This window comes from Elephas maximus, chromosome 3 (assembly GCF_024166365.1).
Source record: "Elephas maximus indicus isolate mEleMax1 chromosome 3, mEleMax1 primary haplotype, whole genome shotgun sequence".
Taxonomy (NCBI): Eukaryota; Metazoa; Chordata; class Mammalia; order Proboscidea; family Elephantidae; genus Elephas; species Elephas maximus.
Window position 1 is genome coordinate 93,890,044 of NC_064821.1, and position 22,090 is coordinate 93,912,133.

At 38.4% G+C, this 22,090-nt stretch overlaps 1 protein-coding gene and 1 pseudogene across 2 annotated transcripts in view; both read right to left on the bottom strand.

Moving 5' to 3' along the window:
* Positions 1–22,090, bottom strand: part of FAF1 (Fas associated factor 1) — a 602,340-nt gene that overhangs the window by 504,455 nt on the left and 75,795 nt on the right. The window lies entirely within an intron of this gene.
* Positions 1,067–9,654, bottom strand: LOC126070857 (axin interactor, dorsalization-associated protein-like; annotated as a pseudogene).

The window sequence follows — 22,090 nt, forward strand, 5'->3', positions numbered from 1 at the left end:
ATCTTTAAGGAATCAGATCACCAGCTCTTTCTCCCCACAGCCACTGGGTGAATTCAAACTGTCAACCTTTCAGTTAGCAGCCAACCAAGCGCTTAACCACTGTGCCACCATGGTTCCTTATTGCCTCAATAGAGGCGAAAAAACAACTCTAAAACTAAAGGCTACTCTTCTCCCGCCTAAAAAAACTTAAAGCGAAGGCTCAAAGAGATCAACCATTACCCCAGTAACTTAACTGCATCCCAGAACAATGCTCAAAAATATTTAAACCCATTGCTGTCAAAAGGAATACGGAAATATTCTGCACTTAGCAAGGTAAAATCCAAAATATATGGCATCCTATCAAAAATTACCAAGCATGCAAAGAAGCAGAAAAATGCAATCCATAATCATGGGAAAAAAAAAAAAAATCAACAGAAACAGGCCCAGAAATGATATGACAGAACTGGCAGACAAGGTCATTAAAACCTTGTCTACTTATTACAGCTATATCCCATGTGGTCGAAACAATAGAATAAAGCATAACCACATCAAGGAAAGACCAGGAATATATGAGAAAAACGCAACTGAAACTTACAGAGATGAAAAAATGTCTGGGAGGAAGAAATATAATGAATGGGCTTAACAGCAGATTAGGCACTGCAGAAGAAAACATTAGTGAACTTGAAGACACAGTTTCTAAGCATAGAAACTATTGAAAACAAAACAGAGGAAAAAGACTGGGAAAAAAATAAAGAGAGGAGCACTGATCTGCAGGACAACTTCAAGCAGTCTGAAATACATGTAATTGTATATGTGAAGGGGGAAAGAGAACCAAAAAAATATTTGAAGAAATCATGACCAAAATTTTCCAAGTTTGAAGAAAACCATAAACGGACATGTCCAGGAAGTCAATGAATCTAAAGGATAGGAAACATTAAGAAAACTATACTGAAGCACCTAATAATCAAATTGTTTAAAACAAATGATAAAGAGAAAATATGAAAAGGAGTCAGAGGAAAAAGATACAATATATACAAAAGAACAAAGACTGACATCTGGCATCTAGTGAGATACAAAGCAAGCCAGAAATAGAGCAACATCTTTAAAGTAGTCTTCAAAGTATACAGTATAGTTCTGCTATAATGTGATATAATGTGCGGTAGTAAAGAATTAATCTTACTCACAGAAAGATCTGGCCTTTGTTTTTAGCTCCTGGGAAGTAATCCCTAGCTCTTGAAATGCCCTGCCTGATAAAAGCCTGTTTACCTGAGGGCCTTGGGCCATGCAGTATCAGCTCAACCCCTGAAAGAGTTGGAGACTAAGGTCAGCCACAGTCAACCACATCTATGTGATCAAACCCCAATAAAAACCAAGGATTGGGTGTGCTTCGCTGGTTGGCAATACTCCAAGCATACTGTTACATATTGTTTCTGAGAGAAGTTAACGCTGTCCTCAACTCCACTGGGGGAGGACAATAGGAAGCGTCACACTTGGACCTCTCCACCCCATGTGCCTCTTCCCTTGGCTGATTTTTAACTGTATCATTTCAATGTAATAAACCATTAAAAAAAAAAAACACTGCCATTGAGCCAATTCTGACTCATAGCAATCCCATAGTACCAGAGTAGAGCTGCCCCGTAGGGTTTCCAAAGCTGTACATCTTTATGAAAACAGACTGCCACATCTTTCTCCTGCAGAATAGACAAGTGCGTTCAAAACACTGACTCCAGTTAACAGCCAAGCGCTTTAACCACTGTGTCACCAGGGTTCCTAAAAAAACATAACCATGAGTATAGGAGCTTTTGGTGAGTTATAAGCACTGCTACTGAATTCTATTGAATCTGAGGGTAGTCACGAGAACCCGTAAATGTGCAATTAGCATCAGAAGTGAAGGTGATATCAGGGACTCCCCAATCCTTGCGTATGCATACCTAAAATTCACAGCATTATGTATAATCACACGTACGGCTTATGGAAAAAATGGGGTTGGGGTACAGCACTCAAGAACATCATCGGTGACATATTTAAAAAAGAAAATGAAGTGCTGGAAGACAGGTTATCTAAAATCAGACAGAAAATTGGAATACCAGATGTGGATAGATGTGGCTCATAACAATGAATTGAAGTAGCTGGAAGATATTTGAGATAGTGTGAATGTGTGTTTTGTGTACTGCTACACCGCTCAGTTCAGCTGGAAGCAATGTTCTGAATTCACTTTGTGTTTCCCATAGACAAAATCATATGTAAGCAAACACGAATTTGCATTACACTCAGAACGTTCCCTATTATATTCAATCACATTGGAACAAATTCACACTTCATGATAGCATCATAGTAGAACTGACTATAATCAAAGAAAAAAACTGTCAACCTAGAATTCTATACCCAGCAAAAATAACTTTAAAATAAGAGACTTTGTCAGACACACAAAAGCTAAAAAAATCATCAACAAAAAGTTTGTACTAAAAGAAATGTTAAAGGAAGTCCTTCAGAAATAAGGAAAATGATACCAGATGGAAATTTGGATCTACCCAAAGGAATAAGGAGCTCCAGGAAGGGCTGCCCAAATTAAATGGGAAAAAATCCCCAGCTGCTTTCACTCACATGAAGAAAAGTACCTCTGTCAAAGACAGCAATAACTTCATACAAGAAATCTAAGGGGAACTGCCTCATTATACAGCAAATTCTGGTTATCAGAAAGGGATGAATATGCTTTGGGAAAAAAAGGAGTTTCATGATGTAAGCAAACATTTGCCCTGTGATACTTCAGGTGAATTATTATACAGCTCTTAACATTTTAAGTGAAATTTAATTTTTTTCCCCTTAAATCCATTATGCTTTGCAAAAGCTCTACGGGATTTTAATTCCTTGTTAAGTTTGAAGATCCTATACTTTCCACTATTGACTATTCTTACTGATGATTTCAAACCTTACTATACAGTGAGGGAAGCTATAAATAACACAATAAATCAACAGGAGACAGTAGATACTTATGCTACAATTCATATCCCTATGGAAACAAGTTTTTTTTGGGGGGGGAGAATGTGTGAAAAATTAAATTTTGCAGGATTTTTAAAAGTCAAATATTTATGTAGAAATGTTTTTTGTTTATTTTAATTCGAGTAAAATTTAAAAAACAAAAACTGACCAAAATGAGGCACTAGTCATAGTTGACAGCTAACATTTAGAGTACTGGGGACTGTAGACAGAAAAATATTCCTTTCCATATATCAAAACGTAATGGCTAGAACTAGCTGAAAATTCCAAACTATCAGGTAATTATTAGTTATCCTCCAGCTCTTTCTACATAATACAAAATTTCTACAGAAAATTTATTTGAACATTGTAGATTACGGTTCTGTAAAGGAAAAAAAACGTGAATTTCATGTCATTTAAAATGGTTACTCTGTATGATCAGTGGGCAACCCAGTGGCATGTGGGTGGTTGGTTATACGGTTTAGACCAGAAATATAATATATAAACTGGCAACCCTAAGATGAGTCTATGAAGCACCATTTTCTCAATACCAACCTAGCAGGTATTTTCCATGGTTACCTATAAAATCCCAGTAGGAAAGGATAGACTCAAGCATTTCGTATATTCATTTCGTCACCCCTGCTTCAATTTGTTTGTATTGGTTTTGTTCATCTTTTTGATTTATGTGTTTCTTTTTCCATTTCAGAAGGACCCCCACTGGCTAAATCCTAAGTGTACTCTTCTTTCCTGTTTCATTTCCTCTCCCAGGAAGAGGAAGGGGAATCATGAAATAAATTCTATGGCTGGAATCTGTGTACTTTTAAGATTTTTAATAGTCCTGAGAGGACAGAAACGACAAATGGAATGTGATCTCTGGTTCCAATACAGAGGCGTTCTTCTTTAATCAGATTCTCATTTTATGTCGTTAGGTAACCTCAACTTGGTTCCTACTCAAAGCGACCCTATGTACAACAGAACAAAACACTGCCCACTCCTTCGCCATGCTCACAATCATTGCTATGTTTGAAACCAGTGTTGAAGCCACTGTGTCACTCCATCTTGTTGAGGGTCTTTCTCTTCTTAGCTGACCCTCTATTTTACCAAGCATGATGTCCTTCTCCAGGGAATGGTGGATAACAAGTCCAAAGTATGTGAAACAAAGCCTTACCATCCTTACTTCTAACAAGCATTCTGACTGTCCTTCTTCCAAGACAGACTTACTTGTTCTTCTGACAGTCCATGGTATATTCAATAGTCTTCGCCAACACCATAATTCAAAGGCATCAATTCTTTGGTCTTCCTTATTCACTGTCCAGCTTTCGAGTGCATGTAAGGCGATGGAAAACACCCTGGCTTGGGTCAAGTGCACCTTAGGCCTTAGAGTGAGATTGTTGTTTTTTAACACTTTAAAGAGATTTCTTGCACCAGATTTGTCCAATGCAATGTGTTTTCTGACTTCTTGACAGCTGATTCCATGGGCAGTAATTTGTGCATGCAAGTAAAATGAAATTCTAGACAACTTCAGTCTATTCTCTGTTTATCATGATGTTGCTTATCAGTCCAGTTCTGAGGATTTTTATTTTCTTTCTGTTGAGGTGTAATCTGTACTAAAGGCTTTGATCTTCATCAGCAAGTGCTTCAACTCCACTTTCAGCAACTGTCATGGACTGAATTGTGTCCCCAAAAAATATGTGTATCAATTTGGCTAGGCCATGGTTCCCAATATTGTGTGATTCTCCACCATTCTGTCATCTGATGTGATTTTCCTATGTATTGTAAATCCTATCACTATGATGATAATGAGATGGATTAGCGGCAGTTATATTGATGAGATCTACAAGGTTAGACAGTGTCTTAAGCCAATCTCTTTTGAGATACAAAACAGAGAAGTGAGCAGAGAGACGGGGGGGGGGGGGCTCATCCCACAAAGAAAGCAGCACCAAGAGCAGAGAGTGTCCTTTGGACACGCTAGTTCCTGTGCAGAGAAGCTTCTAGACCACAGGAAGACTGATGACAAGGACCTTCCACCAGAGTCGACAGAGAGAAGAAAGACTTCCCCTGGAGTTGGCACCCTGAATTTGGACTTCTAGCCTACTAGACTGTAAGAGAATAAATTTCTGTTTGTTGAAGCCATTCACTTGTGATGTTTCTGTTATAGCAGCAGTAGGTGACTACTACAGCAAGCAAGGTTGTATCATCTACGTATCACACATTGTTAATGAGTCTTCCGCCAATCCTGATGCCACATTCTTCTTCATACAATCCAGCGTACAGATTGAATACGCATGGCAAAAGGATATAATCCTGATGTACACCTTTCTTAACTTTAAACCACAGTTTCCGTTCGAACGACTGCCTCTTGGGCTATGTACAGGTTCCTCATGAGTACAATTAAATGTTCTAGAATTCCCATTCTTTGCAATGTTATCCGTAATTTGTTATGATCCACAAAGTCAAACGCCTTTGCTTAGTCAATAAAATACAGGCAAACATCTTTCTGGTATTCTCTGCTTTTAGCCAGGACCCACCTGACATTGGCAACGATATCCTTGGTTCCACGTGCTCTTCTGAAACCAGCCTGAATTTCTGGCAGTTCCCTGTTGATATACTGCTACGGCCACTTTTGAATGATCTTCTGCAAAATTTTACTTACATGTGATATTAATGATATTGTTCAATAATCTCCACATTCAGTCTGGTCACCTTTCTTGGGAATAGGCATAAAAATGGATCTCTTTCAGTCAGCTGGTCAGGTAGCTGTCTTCCTAATTTCTTGGCATACACGAGTCAGCAGTTCCAGCACTGCATCCTCTCGTTGAAACATCTCAATTGATATTATTTCACTTCTCGGAGCCTTGTTTTTCGCCAATGCCTTCAGTGCAGCTTGGATTTCTTCCTTCAGTACCATCGGTTCCTGATCATATGCTACCTCTTGAAATGGTGGGACATCAACCAATTATTTTTGCTCTAATGACTCTGTGTATTCCTTCCATCTTCTTTTGATGCTTCTTGAGTCATTTAATACTTTTGCCATAGAATCCCTCACTATTGCAACTCGAGGCTTGAATTTTTTCTTCAGTTCTTTCAGCTTGAGAAATGCTGAGCGTGTTCCTCCCTTCTGGTTTTCTATCTCCAGCTCTTAGCACGTCATTATAATACTTTGCTTTCTCAAGCCACCCTTTGAAATCTCGTGTTCAGTTCTTTTATGTCATCATTGCTTCCTTTTGCTTTCACTGCTCGACGTTCAAGAGTAAGTTTCAGAGTCTCTTCTGACACCCATTTTGATCTTTTGTTTCTTTCCTGTCTCTTTAATGACCTCTGGGTTTCTTCACGTATGATGTCCTTGACGTCATTCCACAACTCGTCTAGTCTTCAGTCATTAGCGTTCAATGCACCAAATCTATTCTTGAGATGGTCTCAAAATTCAGGTGGGATATACTCAATGTTGTACTTTGGCTCTCATAGACTTGTTCTAAATTTTCTTCAGTTTCAACTGGAACTTGCGTATGAGTAATTGAAGGTCTGATCCGCAGTCGGCCCCTGGCTTTGCTCTGACTGATATTGAGCTTTTCCATCATCACTTTCCATAGATGTAGTCGCTTTGATTCCTGTGTATTCCACCTGGTGAGGTCCATGTGTATAGACGCCATTTATGTTGGTGAAAAAAAGGTACTTGCAATGAAGAAATCATTGAAATTCTATCACGTGATTTCCAGCATCGTTTCTATTACCAAAGCCATTTTTTCCAAATACTGATACTTCTTCGTTTCCAACTTTCGCGTTCCAGTCACCAGTAATTATCAGTGCATCCCGACTGCACGTTGGATCAACTTCAGACTGCAGAAGCTGCTAAAAATCTTCAATTTCTTCATCTTTGGCCTTGGTGGTTGGTGTGTAAATTTCAGTATCAGCTGTATTAACTGGTCTTCCTTGTAGGCGTATGGATATTACCCTATCACTGAAAGCACTGTACTTCAGGATATATCTTAAAATGTTCTTTTTGATGATGAATGTGACACCACTCCTCTTCAGTTTGTCATTGCCGACGTAGTCGACCATATGATTGTCCAATTCAACATGGCAAGTACCAGTCCATCTCAGCTCACTAATGCCTAGGATATCAATGTTTATGCATTCCATTTTTTACAATTTCCAATTTTCTTAGATTCATACTTCGTACATTCCATCTTCTGATTATTAATGGATGTTTGCAGCTGTTTCTTCTCATTTTGAGTCATTTGGCTGAAACCTGTCTGCCATTGGTGACCCTGCTGGTATTTGAATACCGGTGGCATAGCTTCCAGCATGACAGCAACACGCAAGTCCCCACAGTATGACAAACTGACAATTACAATCTGCCCAGGTATAATTTCAGTGATCTCCATGAAAGCAAAACACTTGGTGCCAGTAAACCTTTTTTTTTTTTAGTGTTTAAATTCAAAGAAGATAGCTGTACTTTTGGTTAATTTTTCGATCAATTTTAGACTGCAGAAGCTGGTAAAATATAAAATGAACATATATTATCTTCTTTACTTGAAGCCACAGAAATATCTTGCATGGGAGTTAAATCTATGCCATTCAGGTCCTTTACACCAACTGTGATGTAGGGGTTGATGTACTGCCCAGCATCTTTCAGACCAATTTTCTCAACTCTGATTTTGAGTAATGTCATTTCTGGTTCTGGTGATAATCAAGTACCAAGAACTCTAGCAGGAAAATTATCAGGAGAAACTGCTCCAGCACCACCTTCTTCTTCTTCTTCAAATTCACAATTCTCTTCTTCACCAGGTGCTAAAATTCTTCTTACTGGGACAGGCTGAACATCAAATGGGAATTCTTTATTATATGTAAGAATATTCTTTAGGATTGGTTCTAGGTTCTTCAGATTCTCCAGTAAAAATTCTTCTTGGGACTCTGTAGACTGTAAAGCTGCACTTCGTAATTCCAAGCATGTTGCAATTTTGCCTATGGTCTTCTTTTGTGCTCTGCGAATTCGAAATTACTGTGTTGAGCTTGGGCCTCTTTTTGTAGATGTCTTGCTGATATCTGATACACGTCCATTACCTCCACTAGCTGGCCCCAAGAGTCAAAGTCAGCGATTCTCCTAAAACTGATGCCTTAGTGCTGCAGCAGACTCCAGGTTACCTCAGACATGGCCAGTCCGCACCCCGTCCCCTCCCAGCCCTACCCCACCTAGGCGAGGCTCTAAGGCAACATCCTTCCCGGGCCTGGCCCCAACATTAACAGGGCCAGGAGGAACCACTACTGTCACCATTACCACACGCCAAGGAGCCACCCAAACCCATTTGCCACCACAGCCAAACTTTGTGGCTCTGAAGTCCCTTCCATCTTCTTTTGATGCTTCCTGTGTCATTTAATATTTTCCCCATAGAATCCTTCAGCATTGCACCTCAAAGCTTGAAGTTTTTATTTAGTTCTCTCGGCTTGAGAAATGCTGAGCGTGTTTTGGTTTTCTATCTTCTATTTTTCTATCTTTGGTTTCTATCCTCAGATCTTTGCACATTTCATTATAATTACTTTGTCTTGAAATCTTCTGTTCAGCTCTTTTGCTTCATCATTTCTTCCTTTCACTTTAGCTACTCTACATTCAAGTGCAACTTTCAGGCTATCTTCTGACATCTATTTTGGTTTTATCTTTCTTTCTTGTCTTTTTAATGCCCTCTTGCTTTCTTCAAGTATGATGTCCTCGATGTAACTCCATAACTCATCTGGTCCTTGGTCATTAGAGCTCAATGCATCAAATCTTTTCTTGAGATGGTCTCTAAATTCAGGTGGGATACACTCAAGGTCGTACTTTGGCTTCCATGGATTTGTTCTAATTGTCTTCAACTTCAATTTGCATATGAGCAATTGATGTTCTGTTCCACAGTCAGCCCCTGGCCTTGTTCTGACTGACAATATTGAGCTTTTCCACCACCTCTTTCCACAGATGTAGTCGATTTGATTCCTGCGTATTGTTACCATTTGCATTGGTGAAAAAGGCATTTGCAACAAAAAAGTCTTTGGTGTTGAAAAGTTCTATCATGAGATCTCCAACATCATTTCTATCACCAAGGCCATATTTTCCAACTACCAATTCTTCATTTCCAACTTGTGCATTTCAATCGCCAGTAATTACCAATACATCTTGATTGCATGTTCGATCAATTTCAGACTGCAGAAGTTGGTAAAAATTTTTGATTTCTTCATCTTTGGCTTTAGTGGTTGGTGTGTAAATTTCAATAATAGTTGTATTAACGGATCTTCCTTGTAGGCATATGGATACTATCCTATCACTCACAGCACTGTACTTTAGGATAAATCTTCAAATGTTCTTTTTAACAACAACACCATTCCTCTTCAATTTGTCATTCCCAGCATAGTAGGCCATATGATTGCCTAACCAATACAAACTGACAGACATGTGGTGGGTTTCATGAAAAAGGCCTTATTTTGTTCTTGCCCTCTGATATTTTCTTTTATTCTTTTATTTCATTTTGTCTTAATGTTCTTTTAATTTTGTCATTTTCATTTTTAGTTATGGCTGGTAATTATACTTCATAGGCATTTTCCATATCCTTTTTTGGTTAATTTAAAATTTTCTTCTTTATGAATTACTTCAGTATTTCGCAAAAAAAATTAATCATCTGTGAAATGTCTGGGAAACAGATTTCATGGCAAATGAATTTGCAGAAAATGTATACAATATCTATCTGTTGGAAATCTGCAAAGCATTTTACATTTAAGACTTAAAAAATATTTCAGAAAACAACTTGTTCAAGCATTCAGCCTGGAATTTTCACAACTTAATCAACAGCTTCATTTCATATAAAATGCATCAGATTTTACAACCTTGAAAAACACTAGTAACTTGTTTCTTTTTACTGCTTTCAATTTTGTTTCTCTTAATCTACTTTTTTCAGTGAAATTAGAGCTATTTGTTATTATTCCCTATACAGTAAAACCTAGGGAAGCTAGAACCTGTGTAAGATGGAAACCTGTCAGAGAAGGAAAATGCAAGTATTTTCCACTGAGAGAACAACAGAAAAGTGATAAGACTGCACCTGTCAAAGGCAGGAAATTTCCCTTTGGCAAAAAGACCAGAAAGGCAGTCTATCAACTTCTGGCTCCACAGGGTTCACTGTATTAAACAGAGGTATAATGAATAAACCCAAAGAGGCATTTCTATTCTGTCCTATAGGGTTACTACGAGTTGGAATCAATGCAATGGCAACAGTTACGATGAATACATGGATGGGTGGATAGGACAGAGAGGATGGGAGGAAGAGAAGAAGGATACGAGGAGAGGAGGAAGGAAGAAAGGAAATTTTGAATGTTGCAGAGCAAAAAGGAACACAGGCTTTGGAGTCAGACTAGTCTGAATTTACGAACTATATGACCTAGACCAAATTGCTTCACTTGACTAATATTATCTATAGACGAAAAATTGCTGTTGTTAGCTGCCGACAATGAGTTCCAACCTACAGCTGCCCCATGTACAATGGAACTAAACAGTACCCAGTCCTGTGCAGTCCTCACAATCCTTTCTATGTTTGAGCCCATTGTTGTTGCCATTGTGTCAATCCATCTCATTCCTCTTTTTCCCTGACCCTCTGCTTTACCAAGCATGATGTCCTTCCCAGGGACTGGTCCCTCCTGATAACAATTACCTACAGAGTATTATCTATAGAGGAAAAATAATACCTTCCTTATCACCCAAAATCCAAATACACTGTCCTCAAGTTGATTCCAACTCATAGTGATCCTATAGGACAGAGTAGAACTGCTCCATAGGGTTTCCGTGGCCGAAATCATTATAGGAAGACTGCCACATCTTTCTCCCGTGGAGCGGCTGGTAAATTCGAACCACCAGACCTTTCGGTTAGCAGCCGAGTACTTTAACCACTTTACCACCAGAGCTCCCTACTTTCCTTTATAAGGTTGTAAAAATTAAATAATTCAACAGCCAGCTCATAGTAGATATGCTCAATGAGTTCCCTTCTCCCTTTTCCCTTTATCTGTTTGTTAAATATGAATGTTTCCATTTTAACTTTAGTCTGCTTTTATAAATATCATTATGCACTAATATGTGATAGATCCTCAAATATGAGTGATTACATTTTTATATTTATATTTATATTTTACTTAGTAAAGTCAAACTTACTTTCTAATAATTACTGAAAGCACCTTATGCACTGTTACAGCTTTAAATATTTGATCTTGAGGTGCATACTGAACTGTATAAAATCTTTAAATACCAAGAGACAGAAATATAGGAAGGTATTTACAATGTGTTATGTATTTTCTCTACCTGTTTTTCATTAATAACATCTATATGAAAATAATGAGACTGTGTTTTCTAATCCTGCTACTCACTTCCTCCTGAAAAAACCAAACCTGACTAAAATAACTAGGATTCCACTAATAGGATTAAGATTCATCATTCTCAGGAACAGGCAAGAGAAGCCTTCAAAAGAGAAAAAGACACCAGGGTCCTTGAAGGAGAAAGGAGAAAAACAATGAAAGATCAACTATTCTAATTCTAAAAAGTTTTATTTTAAATCTGTGTCTCCAAAACACATTTGTGCCTCATCAAACTCAACTGTTACAACCAGTTAACAGTCACGTGGTTTATGAGCCCCATAAGCAAATCTTTAGAGAAGGTCTTCAAGCATCCTTACAAACTGTAAAACACAGCATTTTTAGATGACAATTTTGATTAAGGAAATTCCAAAGTGTCTAATTTTCTTAGGGTGGAATTTAGGGAGTTTACATAGCCCAGAAAATCTAACTCACTAAATGTTGTTATTGCATCACTTTCAAAGTTTCTGTTAAGGCCTATTGATATAGGCACTTCATTCTATGACACAGAAGCTGAAAGCTGATTAATTTACCATGTATAAGACCTATATATAATTATAAAAGGAAAAGGACTTACAAAGACTTTTTTAAATTATTCAACAAATTGTAATTACTTTTAATAAAATCCTTAAACCTGTGCTATCTAATATGGTAGCCATTACCCACTGAGGCTTCTGAGCATTTGAAATGTGGCTAATAAGAATTGAGTTCAGTTAGTGTAAAATACACACCAGATTTCTTAGGTTTAGTATGAAAATGCCTCATTAATAATTTTTATACTGATTACACACTGAAATGACAACATTTTTAAATATATTGAGTTAAATAAAATGTACTATTAAAATTAACTCACCAGTTCTTTATTTTTAATATGGCTACTAGAAAATTTTAAACTACATGTGTCCTACATTATATTTCTATTGGCTAACACTGCCTTAAACTCACCTCCCTATGCAGCAAATCATGCAAAGTATATAATATAAATGCTACATTAAATAATTTGTATCCAGAGTGACAGTCAGCTGCTAGTTATCCAACTAAATTATACTTTGGAGATTATTACTAGTAATCTAAGGCCTTCTGTCTACTACTTTCCAAAGATGCCTGGGCATTTATCAGACTAGAATTATTTGTTTTACATTACATATGCATCTTCTGTTTTCCCTGGTAGATTCTGATCTCCTGAAAACCATGACTTAAATCATCTTTTTATCCCAAGTACGCAGAAAAATATTTATGCATACCTAATACATTGTCCAACCACCCCCATCTTTTGTTCAAGTTATTTCCTATGCATAGAGTTTCTTTAACTTCTCTGCCACTCAAGACTTCTTGCTCTGTGACGTCTTCCCTAACCATCCCTAGCCCTCTAGCCCCTAAGGGAATTATAAACCTGTGTACACGACCAGATTAAGGCACGTGAGGGCCCTAAATACTGGTACTCTGTGGTGCCCCCTCATCTGCTTATTGACACCTTTAAATGGGATCTATGAGTTATATACGTGTGTGTGTGTGTACGTGTGTGTGTGTACGTCAAGGAGCCCTGGTGGCGCAGTAGTTAAAGGGCTCAGCTGCTAACTAAAAGAACGAGGTTTGAACCCACCAGCCGCTCCACAGGATAAAGATGGGGCAGTCTGCCTCTGTAAAGATTTGCAGCCATGAAAACCCTATGGGACAGTTCTATTCTGTCCTATAGGGTTGCTATGAGTCAGAATCGATTTCACGGCAATGGGTTTGGGTTTGGTTGGTGTGTGCCTTAACTATTCATGATGTAACTTCTTTTTAAATGCAACTTTAACATTAACAATTGAACGAAAAAGTGACGTATGCTATTTTAGCAGAATGAGATGAACCAGACCGTAAATTTTTTACTGGATGCAGGGTACTAAGATTTTTACTATATACCATATCTTCTACAAAAAGAAGAGTCCACATATTCTACAACAAAGAAAATGAGTCAGTGAACTGAATTGTTTCAACAATCAATGTAAAATTCTGTTGATCTCCCACAATGAAAAACTGAGTTTCACCAATTCTGCGTTAAATGGCTCATTCTTCAATTTTGATGTTTATTTCATAATAAATGCTGTAATTATAAATGAGCATATGAAAAGACATTGTAAAAGAAAATTTAATGATCAGAAAACAATTATTACAAGAAATTACTATATTTTATTTTTAGATTGATCTTTCACCTCTAACACGGTATAACTGAAAACATTTTTATATTCTTTGCTTTTAAAAATTCTTCAATGATTTTGTCACAATTAAGGTGTGAACAATATCTACTTCCATGAATAATTATGACAATGAATCGAGTCTTTCCTGAATCACAGGTGTAGGCTGAGGGTTTTTTTAGTCTCTTCAGGGATGAAAATGAGCTTTTCATTGTGCAGTTTGTGATCATTAAAGTGAGGACTATGCATAAAGCAATTTCAACACTGGGAAATAAACATTGTATTTTATCTTCTATTATGGAATCATACTTGCTTGCAAATGTAAAATTTATCTTCCCTGAATCTGTAAACTCAGTTCTCATATAAGAATGAAACTGTCGCACTTCTCTGTAAAGGTTTCTATTTAAGTCATTGGGATAAGCCTGCATAAATTTTTTGGATGCCTTCATGCATTCTTCATCAGATATATTCACATTAAGAAAGAAAACCTATTTAAAAGAATTTCATACACTTTCGTCCTTCTCACCCAAGATTCACGTGTGTCAATGACAATGTAGCATGCGTTTATGGGAAACTGATCTCTGGCACTCGGTATTTCTGGAGCACGTCTGTCATTTACTTGTTTCTTTCTAATGCCTCTGCGATGGTGAACTGCTTCAATAATCAGAATTTGTTAGTATTCGTTTTGTTGTGTTTTCGAAATCTCTCTTAAAGTATGTAAATACCCTGTTAATGGTATTTACTGGTAGACACCTGCGCATGTCTTTAAATTTACTTCTGTATCTTGGAAAGCCTGAAATTGTTCAATGGAAATGCTACAATATATTATTCCACACAATCAACATAAATACATACTCCACTTTTTACATTTTGTTGACGATGTTTTCAGCTTCTCTTTTGGCATCTCCTTTTTGTGTCTAGTCTTCAGAAATATTCTCTAAGGCAACTACAATCTGAGTGTACAATTCCAGGATTGCTTGATCCTATAGCACATACTTCCCAAAAGATATTAGAAAGGCATTTTAATTATACTCGATCATTGCTTAAATACGTTTTAATAACTGTCCATTGGTGAACCAACCAAACCAAACCCAGTCCCGTCGAGTCGATTCTGACTCATAGCGACCCTACAGGACAGAGTAGAACTGCCCCATAGAGTTTCCAAGGAGCGCCTGGTAGATCTGAACTGCTGACTCCTTGGTTAGCAGCCATAGATAGCACTCAACCACTACACCACCAGGGTTTCCCATAGGTGAACGGAATCAGCAAAATACGTGTACGGTATTTGAACAATAGGAAAAAATTAACTGCTTCCAGACAAAAATCTATTGTGCTATGTCCTACAAAATTAAGTGAACGCACAGAACGTGGTGTGAAAATGGCACACTCATTACATTCTAAAATTTTCTGTTGCATACCTTTATAATGTCTTGACATACTGGCAGCATTGTCATATGACTGGCCTCTGCACTTACAAAAATCAATTTTGCAAACTTCACACAAATACTATGCTTCATCAATATGACTTTATCCCGCCCACAGCTGGTGGATTCGAAGCGTCAACTTCCTGGCTAGTAGTTGTAGCTCCTAACCACTGTCCCACCAGGGTAGGTAGAGAAGTGAATGTCTTTTCATAGGTTCCTTCTACCATCTGGAGGACTCCTTTCTCTTCCATTGGTCATCTGGAAGTCATCTCCTCCCTCCTTTGAATGCTGATATCTTAATTCTAAACTCTATCCTCATGGTTTTCTATTCTAAGACTCGTAGATTCATATATTATTATGTTTTCCAATCCACTAGATGCTATTTTAGTTAGTATTTTTCACTAATAGACTTTCCAAATCATGAAAATCATCATAAATCACAACATGCAGAGTGGTACGGTAGAAAGAATACTAGATGAAGAGGCAGGAGACCCAGTATGATGGCTAAGATTGTGTATCAAGTCGGCTAGGCCATGATAATCAGTTGTTTGGCAGTTATGATGTAGTCTGGCAGCTATGTAATGATTTAATTATTTCTGTGGTGAGATTCCCCCAAGTGTCTGTCAGTTTGTCGTACTGTGGGGGCTTGAGTGTTGCTAGAATGCTGGAAGCTATGACACCAATATTCAGATACCAGCAGTGACACCCATGGAGGACAAGTTTCAGCTGAGCTTCCAGACTACGACAGATTAGGAAGAAGGCCCTGGCAGACTACTCTGAAAAGCATAAGCCAGTAAAAACCTTATGAATAGCAGTGGAACACTGTCTGATATAGTGCCGGAAGATGAGCCTCCCCAGGTTGGAAGACACTCAAAAGACAACTGGGGAAGGGCTGCCTCCTCAACGTAGAGCTGACCTTAATGATGTAGATGGAGTAAGGCTTTCGGGAACTTCATTTGCTGATGTGGCACGACTCAAAATGAGAAGAAACAGCTGCAAACATCCATTAATAATCGGAATCTGGAATGTACAAAGTATGAATCTAGAAAAATTGGAAATCGTCAAAAATGAAACAGAACTCATAAACATCGATATCCTAGGCATTCGTGAGCTGAAATGGACTGACATTGGCCATTTTGAATCAGACAATCGTATAGTCTACTAAGCCAGGAATGATAACTTGCAGAGGAATGGTGTTGCATTCATCGTCAAAAAGAAGATTTCAAGATCTATCCAGAAGTACAACGCTGTCAGGGATAGGATAATATCCATACACCTACAAGGAAGACCAGTTAATACGACTGTTATTCAAATTTATGCACCAACCACTAAGGCCAAAGAGAAAGGAACTGAAGTTTTTATCAGCTGTTGCAGTCTGAAATTGAACATGCAATCAGGATGCACTGATAACTACTGGTGATTAGAATGCGAAAGTTGGAAATGAAGAAGCATCAATAGCTGGAAAATATGGCCTTGGTGATAGAAACAATGACAGGATCGAATGATAAAATTTTGCAAGACCGACAACTTCTTCATTGCAAATACCTTCTTTCACCAACATAAACGGTGACTATACACATGGACCTCGCCAGAGGGAACATACAGGAATCAAACTGACTACATCTGTGGAGAGAGACGATGGAAAAGCTCAATATCATCAGCCAGAACAAGGCCAGGAGCTGACTGTGAAACAGACCACCAAATGCCCATATGAAATTCAAGCGGAAACTCAAGAAAATCAAAGCAAGTCCACAAGAGCCAAGGATATGACCTTGAGTATATTCCACCTGAATTTAGAGACCATCTCAAGAATAGATTTGACACATTGAACACTAGTGACCAAAGACCAGACGAGTTGGGGAATGACCTCAAGGACTTAACCCATGAAGAAAGTAAGAGGTCACTGAAAAGATAGGAAAGAAAGAAAAGACCAAAATGGATGTCAGAGAAGACTCTGAAACTTATAAGCATTGAGCAGCTAAAGCAAAAGAAAGAAATAATGAAGTAAAAGAACTGAACAGAAGATTTCAAAGGGCAGCTCGAGAAGACAAAGTAAAGTATTATAATGACATGTGCAAAGACCTGGAGATGGAAATCCAAAAGGGAAGAACACGCTCTGCGTTTCACAAGCTGAAAGAACTGAAGAAAAAAATTCAAGCCTCGAGCTGCAATAGTGAAGGATTCTGTGAGAAAAATATTAAACGATGCAGAATGCACAAAAAGAAGATGGAAGGAATACACAGAGTCATTATACCAAAAAGAATTAGTCTATGTTCAACCATTTCAAGAGGTAGCATACGATCAGGAACCAATGGTACTGAAGGAGGAAGTCCAAGCTGCTCTGAGGGCACTGGCGAAAAACTAGGCTCCAGGAATTGAAGGAATATCAACTGAGATGTTTCAACAAACAGATGCAGCGCTGGAGGTGCTCACTCGTCTATGCCAAGAAATATGGAAAGAGCTTCCTGGCCAACTGACCGGAAGAGATCCATATTTATGCCTATTCCCAAGAAAGGTGATCCAACCGAATGTGGAAGTTGTAGAATGATATCATTAATATCACACGCAAGCAAAACTTTGCTGAAGATCATTCAAAAGCAGCTGCAGCAGTATATCGACAGGGAACTGCCAGAAATTCAGGCTGGTTTCAGAAGAGGACGTGGAACCAGGGGTACCATTGCTGATGTCAGATGGATCCTGGCTGAAAGCAGAGAATACCAGAAAGATGTTTACCTGTGTTTTGTTTACTATGCTGAGGTATTTGACTGTGTGGATCATAACAAATTATGGATAACATTGCAAAGAATGGGAATTCCAGATCACTTAATTGTGCTCAAGAGGAAACTTTACATAGATGAAGAGGGAGTTGTTCACACAGAACAAGAGGATACTCACTGGTTTAAAGTCAGGAAAGATGTATGTCAGGGTTGTAGCCTTTCATCATACCTATTCAATCTGTATGCTGAGCAGATAATCTGAGAAGCTGGACTGTAAGAAGAGAGGGGTATCCGGATTGGAGGAAGACTCGTTAACAACCTGCTTTATGCAGATGACACAACCTTGCTTGCTGAAAGTGAAGAGGACTTGAAGTATTTACTAACGAAGATCAAAGACCACAGCCTTCAGTATGGATTACACCTCAACATAAAGAAAACAAAAATCCTCACAACTGGACCAATGAGCAACATCATGAGAAATGGAGAAAAGATTGAAGTTGTCAAGGATTTCATCTTACTTGGATCCACAATCAACACCCATGGAAGCAGCAGTCAAGAAATCAAAAGATGCGTCGCATTGGGTAAATCTGCTGCAAAGGACCTCTTTAAAGTGTTGAAATGCAAAGATGTCACCCTGAAGACACCTACTCCTTACTTATTCACTATCTCCTTATTGAACATTTCACATTTACGTCAATAGTAAAAAAAATCTCCTATCCAACTATCCTGAGCGTTAACAACATACGTCTGGCGGTAATGAACGCCAAGGTGCAAGTGTAGCGCCAGATGGTGATGGTTAAGATAATGTGTCAACCTGGCTGGGCCGTGATTCTCAGTGGTTTAGCAGTTACATTATGATGTACTTTGGCAGTTATATAATGATGTAATTTGACAATTATGTAATGATGTAACCATCCTCCACTTTGTGATCTGATGTGGTCATCCTCCATTTTCAAGTAACACTGATTTTCACATAACGACCTGGTCTTTGGAACCTAATCCTATCAGTAGATGAGGAGTGGGTATAAATGCTACAGTTTACAAAACTTAGGACATAAGTGTACATAAATGCTACATAGTTAAAAAGTAACTTGACTGAATTTATCGCAACGGTTGACTTATTCGAGATCCCTCACTTTTGTGCATCATCTGGGACTGGAGTTCCCATTAGTTGTTTACCAAGACATGCGTAGGAGCATACCCTTGTGTTTGTACCATGGCAAATAGCATTGCTGGCCCTCTTGGCTGGAGTTGCCGGATCAGCAGATGTGTACATACAAGACGGTTCTCTCAAAATGGATCAGAGGCCTGTTATCTATTAATATAAACCATCCTTACCCACTCATTTTGGATTCAGTTGCATATTGGGTGAATGTAGCAAGAGTTAGACTCAATAGCCCACCCCCACCTCTTGTTTTTAGAAAGAAATAATATACTCCCAAAAGACCCGTCAAGATAAAAGAGTTTCAACTACACAGAAGGGGACGATAGGTGACAGGTGTCAACAAAGGTACTGAAGTGGTAGGAGCCTCACAGCTTAAAGAACCTTGAACATGACACCCTCGTGACCCCGCGTAAACGTTATTTCTAGGCAGCACATCCTCACACACTGAGCTGGTATCAATTTCATATAGTGCCCTACCAGTGCCCTTCCACTGCGGCACTCACTTTTCCCTGTGTTCTGTCTGCTTCACATCTATGGGTCTTTGCTTTGAACAACTGGTGATCCTGTTTTATTGATACTCTCAGCACATGCTTGCTTTGCTTAATGAGTAATCTGCCCCGCCTGTGTATATGTATGTATATATGTGTATATATTATAATCAGCTTACTATATCCTAATCATTTTCTTATATATTGTCACCTCGAAAACATCATGTCTTGCTTATTTTTGTGGCTGTATCTACTATAACTTGTCTAATGTAACTGCTGGTAAATAAATGCCTTTCAAAAGAATTAAATGATACATCTTGAGTATACGCATGAATTAAATCACTGTGCATACATTATTAAAAATTCTGGTTTCATAACAAAAAAATTTTGGAACATCCAGGATACCAAATAGAAAGTGCAATAAATACAGGGGACTCTAAGTGTAACAGTGGATTTAAAGAGGCAACAGAAAGAGAAAAAGAAGGATTTCACCATTTGCTAACCAACCATGTTAAAAAACAAACCAAACCAGTTGCCATCCAGTCAATTCCAACTCATAGTGACCCCCAGTGTTTCAGAGTCAGACTGTGTTTCATAGAGTTTTCAGTGGCTGTGATCTTTCAGAAGTAGATCACCAGGGCTTTCTTGCAAGGCAACCCTGAGAAGATTTGAACTGCCAACATTTCAGTTAGTAGCCAAGCACTTAACCATTTGTGTCACCCACGCACTCCAACCCACCATGTTAGGTCTGGTGACAAGCTCAGTAGCAGTAATAGACACTACCTACCACAAAGGTGAATTCTCCTCCCTGGCTCCCTGGAACAAGGAGTTTAGACTAAGAAAAAGGCTCCACCCTTTTCTCTATAGTCCCTTGCAGGTTTGGTTTCCAGCTTGCCCACTCTACAGGTTGTAGACATAGACTACTTGTTCCAAGTTCATCCACTAGAACCACACAAAACTAGCTGTGTAAATGAAAACTGCATAAAAATTCTGTTTGATTACGATGAGCCCTTAGTAATACTTAGTTATGCTCTGAGAGTGTCTTACCAATCTCATCAAAGCCAAGTTTTCAAATACCTCCTAGTGAATTTCATTTTTGGATTTGCAAGTACAGGGACCTTCCCACAACATTACAAATGGCTCTGATAACGTTTGGTTTATATTAGACTTTTCCCTATGTTCTGCTTAACATGGAGCCCTGGTGGCACAGTGGTTAAGAGCTCAGCTGCTAACCAAAAAGTTCAAATCCACCAGCCGCTCCTTGGAAACCCTGTAGGGCAGTTCTTCTCCGTCCTTTAGGGTAACTATGAGTCGGAATCAACAGCAATGAGTTTGGGCTTTGGGTGGTTAACGTTAGGTGGCTTGGTGGTACAAATGGTTAAGGAGGTAAATTACTAGCTGAAAGACTGGCAGTTCAAACTCACCCAGAGGTACCTCAGAAAACATGTCTGGCAACGTGTTTCTGAAAGGTCACGCCCTTGAAAACCCTATGGAGGGGTTCTACTCTGCGCACATGGAGTCGTCATGAGTCAGGATTGGCTCAATGGCAACTAACGGCATGCTTAATACAGGGAAACGTCTAATATAAACTAATACATTTACAGTTTGTTCCTCTTCCCTCCTATATCGGATTTACCTAGAGTGGTTGTTAAAAATACAGCCAACTTCCAAATAGTTACTGAAACGATATACTCACCACCCAACTAAAAATGTACACTAGTATCAGTATTTTTGAAGCCTCTGAGTGCTACTTCCTAATCACCTGCCTTTCCCCACAAAGGTAACCACCTACTTTAAAGTTTGTCTTTGCTACTGTCTTGTTTTTCTTAAGAAAAATTTTTTTCCATGAATGGATAAATATCCATAAAACTTATACTTGACTAATAACAATTAGAAAATTCAAGACTTATTATTCAATCATTTATTATTAAGTACCTACTATTTTTTTTTATATTCCAGGCTTAGAAAGCTCTTAGTTTGGTAAGAGAAACATAAACAGGAAAGATGGGAGGAAGAAAGAATTATAAGGTAAAGCAGGGAGAGGAAAGAGAAGGTAAAGTAAAGACAGAAATTCACTTTTATTAAAGTATGAATTTATGTCAGAGAAAATTTTTTCAATTAAGAACTGCTGGGAAAAATGAAAGAAAAGAGTGATATGTCAGTCATTCCCACATTATGAGAAAATTCAGTAGACACCCCAAAATGGAGCACTTAGCCTGAGGTACAGCAGATCAGACTATTATTGTCAGTGCTTCAATGGTAAAGACAACAGAATTTCAAGAAGGTCGCCATGTTCAAAAAGATTGAGACAGAAAGGCCTGAGCATCAATAAGACAAGTCACTATCATAGCACAGGAAGGAGCATGGTGTACTGAGGTAGTATTATTTACAGTGTGATCCTCTTCCCTCATATATCCAATTTACCTGGGTGCTTGTTAAAAATACAGGTTTTCAGACTCTGCTTCAGAATAATGAAACAGGCTTTCTGGAGGTACAGCTCTAGAATCTACATTTTACTAAGCATCCCGGGTGATTCTTACACTGATCAAAGTTTGAGAACGACGAGTACAGTGGGAAAAGAACCTTGCTCAGATCTTCACCCCTAACTAGGTATTCTCAAATAAAAGACTTTAACTCAGTGCAAAAGTTAGGTTGTTGTTAAAAAGGATTACTGAATTATACCATTTTAAACTTTACCAAGCATAGCACGTTACTCTTCTTTTCAACATTAGCCGGGTTAGAACGACCTACTTCCATTGGCTTGCACTGGCAACGTGTACTAAGAAAAATAAATCTTGCCACT